We start from the raw sequence: 6837 nt of genomic DNA, 5'->3' as shown, positions 1-6837 counted from the left end.
ATATGATACATATACATATGTGTGTGTGTGTGTGTGTGTGTGTGTGTGTGTGTGTGTATACCCTACTTGTTCTGTTCTGTTTCTCTGGAGAACCCAGACTAATTCTGATTCTGGCAGGAAACTAAACTAGTACATTCCAAGCGTGAGTCTGGAACTTCTTGTGGTGCTAGAAAACAAGAAAGTGCTCAAGAAAAGACAGAGTCCTTTCAAAAGATGGAAGGAACCAGACTGAAGACTTTCTAAATGGTCAGAACTGAAACCAACTGAGCAACAATGTAAATAATGAGCAGAATGGATTATAACTCATAGAGCCCATAGACACATTAATATACAATGAAGAAACAGAAGAGAAAAGCCATCTCTTCATTAAATGAGCTGAAAAATGAATAAAATAGAAAATCAATATTGGAACACCAGTGTAATTATTGTAGGTAAGATGCACTGATGAATGCTGAAATTAATAGACAAAAGGTTAAGGAGAATTCAAAATATCTTATCAATATATTATTAGTTCCATAAAGAAACACTGCAACATTAGATAAGATACCCCCTTAGCCAAGTGATCAAGTTTAACCTCACCAAGAAGAAGACAGACATATTGGTGCCATTGGATTTCTTATACAATATACACTGAGAGCTGTACAACATCACTATTTTGGTATTCTTGCCAGAAATGTGTATCTTCAATCAAACCATGAGGAAATATTAGAAAAATCCAAGAAGAGAGATATTCTAAAAATAAATGACCAGAATTCTTTTTAAAATGCCAGGTTCACGCCAGGCACACAAAGGAACTGTTTCAGCTGGGAGAAGACAAAAATCCATGACAATTATGTGCAATATGGGATCATGGGTTAAGTCCTAGAACAGAATAAGGAAGTGAAAAACTTTCTGAAAGAACTCTAAAAAATTTTATAGTAGAGCTAAAGAATATAATATTAACATAGTTTCTTAGTTTTGATAATTGTACTTTGGCTGTGCAATACATTAACACTAGGAGAAGCCACTGAATGCTTTAGGGGAGAATTCTGTATTGTATTGAAACTTTTCTCTAAATATAAAAGTGTTCCAATTAATAAGATCATTTTAAAAGTTTATACAAATTCTACTGATTTTTAAAAATGAACTACTTGCAGTGATTTAGAAGTTTAAAGTGGTGCAAGGATAGATGTCAAACACTGTGAATTGAACTAATTTCCTCTCACTGGTTGATCGAAAACAGAAAAGTCCTCAGTATTCACATATTTAACATTGGAGATTTTTGCCTAAGTAAGGAGCTCTGAGAGTTCATGACATAGTAACTTATAGTTTTACTGAGGTGTCAACTTGAACACATACTCAGGATTCATAACTATTTCCTCAACTAGTCCAAAGCCTGAGCAATCATTGATTCTCTAACTGTGATTCTGTAAACATTTCATCTGAGGAATCAAGTACAACAGTAATATGAGGGATCCATAAACTGAGGGTACATATTCGATGAATGTCAAGGACTTATTTTACTAAAAATTTATATAAGGAGCTTCAAAAGGTCTTCTTCATCTTATTTTTAAAAAATTGCTTTAGTATCCCCCACTTACAGGAAAAATATAAGATGCCAGAAGATTACATAATTTCCAAAATGTTGGTATAAGATCTATTTTGAATAAAATAAAAAAGTTTAGGCAGTATAAAAAAACTAAGCAATTATAAAGTATGGATTTGAAGCAACATCCTTAATGCAGGGTCCTGTTAGAATATTCTGTGGCAATACCTCCATCCATTTGTGTATGATCATACAGATTCTCTATTGGAGCAATAGAAAAGGATGCACGATAAATTTAGGCAGCATTCAAAAGGAGATTTATTATATTTGTTTATATATAGTTTAGAACATCTCAAATTCTTTTTCAGCTTAAAAATAGGAGAATTCAAGAAACAAATCTGTGACATAGTCGCCTTTTCTTAGTTTCAAAGCTAATGTTGGCTCCTTATAATTCATGCTGCTTGCGCACCTATGCTTAGGGAGACACATAGCTGTGCTTTCTTTATTTTTTTTCTTGGGGAAGAGAAAGTCTCCTGATTTTTATTTCTGGAAACGAGAACACTAGTGATACCCTTCAGGCTACAATGAGGTGATGGGTGATTCTCAGGTGGTGCAGTAGCAGGAATTTTTGTTGGCTCCAAATCCTCCACCTCTTGCTCATCTGTTATTTTAGCACTCATTTACACTGAGGCCTAGAGACTGGTCTGTCTGATGTGCTTGTAAGATTTTGAGTGCATTCACAATGGGGCACACAGAGACCATCAGAATTGTCTCCACAATCGCTGAAGACGATCACTTCAGACTTACTGTTGTTTTATTCTCTATTAGAACTGGTGTTCATGTTTTGACAAAAAGGAGTGAAAAAATATCTTCTTCCAGATTTAATTGTGAGCATCACTGGAATTGAGATTCATCCAATTTTGGGGAGCAGCTTTTTGATTTTCACTTTTGTTCCTTTTATACTTTGATGTAGACTTAGATTTTCTTCTGTTAGATTTTCTTTTCTTTTTTTCTTACATGTACTCTCTATTCTGACTCTCCCCGCCCCGCAAATTTATATTCTAAATTGGCTTCTTTCATTTTGGAAAACTTTCTTGGTTGAATCAGCCTCGGTGATAAATTAACTTTGTCTTTGTTCCACTGAAGGTCATTTTTTTCTTCATTTTTTGTTACAAGCATGTTTAATACTGGGTCTACATATCTGATTATTTCCGGTTCAAAAGATTGCCCTTCCAAATGACTGGTTTTAAAATCATCCAAGGTATCACATTGTCTTAGGCTATTAAAATGTTCCTTTATTTGGTGAGAGATTCAGTTCCAGGTAAGAAATTAGCAGTAGACTTAGATTCCCCTGAATCAAAATCAGATCCTACTGTCTTGAGGAGTAGAAAGTATTTGTTCTTCTATATGGAATGATTCTCCTTGTCCTGGAAGGTCAGCTTCTTGAAAAGAACTTGTGGTAAATGTTTTGCAATAAATCCCTGGGGTTGTCATTATTGGAGTCCATTCCTGAGAGACACACCTCCTGGTTCTGAGCAGTGTCTTCTGTTTGTTGTGAAGTAAGCTTTTCTTTCAGTGCATACAGCTGACATTCTTATCTGTGGAATGATATCTTTCGCTCCTCTCATTTTGGATTTTTCATTGTCCAAAGCTAAAACTAACGTTCTATTGTCCTGGTAATTTTTCAGCAGTATGCAAGTGTCGGTAGTCGCTTGGCACGGTGCAGGTATAAAGGGCCTGCATTTGCCAATCTCTGCCAAGTTTTTATTCCTTTTCCCTTTCATTCGCTTATGTATGTCTTCAGGAGTATGTTGAAAGGACTTTTTCTGGCACCTTTCCTCGCCTATCTTCTGCCTGAAACTTTGCATCCTTTCTCTCCCAGAGTGACATGGGAGGCAACAAAGTTAAGGGGGCTGGTGGAAGGGGACCCAGTGACCCTCCTCAGGCACGTCTACAACGGTACCGTGGCCAGGTTTGCATACAATCCTGTGTCCAATATGATCACTTTTCAAATCTGGTAGTACAGATGCCATTGGTGACCAGATCAGACAGACTCATTCTGACAAGAGGAGTTTGGAACAGAGAAAATGCACATATCTAGTTAAGAGCGTTTTCACAAATGAGTATCTGAAGGGTTGCATAGCAACAGGTTGGTAAACTAAGGAACAGGTTGCTGGAGTTTGTGTTTAAAATGGTAAGGACTTTAGAATGTTTAAATATTGATGGGAAGGAACGGTTCAAAGAAAGCAGACTTTAGCTGCAGTTTATTCTAAACAAAGTTTGTTGCTGAGATTAACGCAGAGGGAAGAGAAAGGGAGAAATGAGTAGAACAGAGAAGTTGGAGACTTGGTTGAGAGAAACAGGAAGTGAGATTTTAATGCGCGCATCTGAGTTGGTGACTGTGAACTTATGTGGTGTCACATTTCTATGCTTCCTGAAAGCCTCTAGCCGACCTGCTTACTTAGGTCCAGTATTGGAGAAGGTCGTTTGCAGAACAGATCTAGAGTTGAGATTTTCTCAGGTTAGTGTGACAGTTAGTCCTGAGGGTCACTTCACTGAATTAAGAAAAGCCTACCAGACAAGTAAAGGAGGCTTCTGGATGTGTCTTGGTGGTCGATGGCAGCTTGGGTACTATTTTATGACCCTCATCTGCTCCTCTCTGGCACCGTTCCCTTGCCCTTACTCCAGACAACATGACCTAAGCAGCTTTGCCCTGGCAAATTCTCCCACCATGGTGTTTCCACTGTGAAACCAGCAGACGCTGTATGGAATCTCCAGAAACCTAGAGACAAATTAAACCTTTCCTCTTTGAATTGGTGTCATGTATTGTGTCTTAGTTATAGGAAAGCTGATTACTACAAATAGTAAAGTAAAAGGGCAAGACTGGTAGTAAGGTAGATTGAAAGGTAGAAAGGCAAATTAATTTGTGTTATTATTGTTAAGCTGTACAAAGAGATGAGTATAGAAAGGAAAGGCATAATGAATGAGGAGAAAGAAGCATTACAAACTAGGAAATAGAGTCTTAGGTTTGCAGGTCAAGAATTCCATGGCAATAGGTCAATGGTCAAGGCATCCGTCTTTGGCAGAGATGGGCCTGCCAGTGCTCGTTTAGGATTGAATATTTTTTCAAGATCATCTGCTGTCCAGGTTCCTTTCTCACTCTTTATTTCAGACAGTGTATGTGTTGAGAGAGAGAGAGAGAGAGAGAGAGAGAGAGAGAGAGAGATTGCGAAAAAGAGAGAAGGAGAGAGGAGAGAGGAGAAAGAGGCAGAGAGGGAGAGCAACAGCCAGGGTGAGAGAGAAAAGAAAAAGAAAAAAGGAGAAAAAAGAAAGAGAGAAAGGAGGAAATGAAAAGAAGGAAGAGAGAGGAAGGAAGGAAAGAGAGAGAGAAAGAGAAGAAAGGTAAGGATTAGGAGAGAGGGTTGGGGTGGTGGAAGGGAAGAAGGAAAAAAAGCTTGTTTTGCCATATGCAGCCTCTTACACTATCTATCCAGCTTTACTTGGAAACAGGCGGTCTGGAGAGGGAACAGGAAGGTCAAACAATTGTTTCACTAGAGAGGATTTGACATCAGAGCCCAACTTGGGGAAATTCTTGATTTTACTGCTTTCTAGAAAAACAAACAAACAAACAAACAAACAAAACACCTTCAACAAATTATCTAAACTTGTTTAGCCTCAAGTTGTTCATGAACAAGATAGCTGTGCTTTGCAGATTTGTGTGAGGATTATGCGTAATATACGTAAATACCTTAAACAATCTTCCCTGAAACCTGCCCTTCTAGTGCACCCTACCTCAGTGAATGCTATCACTTGTGTGAAACTTACGTAGATGCTACAAACTGAGGTCGAATCATGAAGAATTCCTATTTTTGAAGAGTTTTCAGTCCTAGAAACATGCGTGGTTTTATTTATTCTTTCGATTAGTTTTGCCTTGGAAGAAATGTGAGTAAAAAAAAAAATCATAATTACAGATGCAGTTGGAATAAAAATAAATCACCAAGGCAAGTTAAATCTCTAAGCAGATGGCAGATTTTCCTCTTTATTCTGGTACATTCTGGTATGAGGGCTCCTCTGAGCAATACTCAGAATTGCAATATTTCAAGAGAATGGTTAATTAGAAATTCAGAATCAACTAAAAAAGTCATGCGCACAAGTTTGACCTGGCTCTGGTACAAGTGAGGGTTGGTAGGGTTAATCATAGGAAAATGTCTAGAGCTGCTTTTCTGCAGTGAAGGTCTGCCTGGCCCAGTGCTCTCACATCAAGGGCTCTGTCTAAAGCCAAAGAATATATGACAAATAGCAGCTCACACCTGACAACACTCAGGGTTTTAAACTCAACATGGTAGGGATCTGAAACTGCCAATCTGTGCATTATTTTTTTTTCTGATTAGATGTAGTTTACAAGTTTACCAGGTGCTGTAAAGTGGACTCATAGCTCTACAACTTCTTGTAATTTGGCACAGGGCTACTGGAACCGACTATGGCTCAATCTCAATTAGCCAGAATATCTGAAATTTTAAAATTGAAGTTAAAGTGATTTTTTTTTCTAAATATGTCACTTTTGGAATAAATGGAAAAAACTGATTACAAAAAAATTCAAAAGGAATAAATTCATTTGTGAGATAGTATCACGTCCCTCTGGAGTTTGACTGGTTTATGATCTTGCTTCTGCCCACTCATTAGCTAAGTGACCTTGAGCAAGTTAATTATTCTTGGTATCCCTCCAGTTACTTGGTTGTAAAATGCTATTGAAACTAGTACCGCATAGAGTTTCAGAGACGAAATAAGTTGAACTTATATTGACAAGAGTTCTTACAATAGCATCTGGCACACTATAAGCACTTAATAATTGTTATTTTAGTGTTTGCTAATAAATGACAGAATTTGTATTATTTAAATAATTTTATTCAATGCCTCTCTATAACTTCAGTGTAAAGAAACATTGATGTTTAAGATGATGCTGTCATCCTAACAATTTTCAAGACTTTCAGATAGTGAAGTTTTTATTTTTAGGTCTAAGTTTTTCTTCTTCCCTGTAAATCACTTCTTTTTCTACTGTTTCCTATTTCAGTAGGTGAGTACTGCAATCTCCGAAAGTATGCCAATTAATTACTACATTATGCTCTTTCTACCTCAGAATTTAACAGCTCACATCTCACAATAAACCCTGTTAATCTGTCCACTGTGGAAGCATAGTGATGTTTTGAAACACAGGTGTGTTCATGCTTCTTTCCTGCTTGAAACAAAACCTCACATCCCTGTAACTGAGAAGCCCCTTCCCAGCATCTTAAAGATATTCTTTTGAGGATAAC

General features: G+C 37.3%; 1 protein-coding gene and 1 pseudogene across 1 annotated transcript in view; both read right to left on the bottom strand.

The window, feature by feature from the left end:
• Window positions 1-6837, bottom strand: part of Hdac9 (histone deacetylase 9) — a 924083-nt gene that overhangs the window by 22694 nt on the left and 894552 nt on the right. The window lies entirely within an intron of this gene.
• On the bottom strand, window positions 1747-3449 carry LOC104875688 (annotated as a pseudogene).

Source organism: Fukomys damarensis, unplaced genomic scaffold, assembly GCF_012274545.1.
Source record: "Fukomys damarensis isolate Sample0158 unplaced genomic scaffold, DMR_v1.0_HiC HiC_scaffold_4, whole genome shotgun sequence".
Classification (NCBI taxonomy): Eukaryota; Metazoa; Chordata; class Mammalia; order Rodentia; family Bathyergidae; genus Fukomys; species Fukomys damarensis.
Note: the sequence above shows the minus strand (reverse complement) of the source record. Positions and strands in the feature narration are given on the sequence as shown.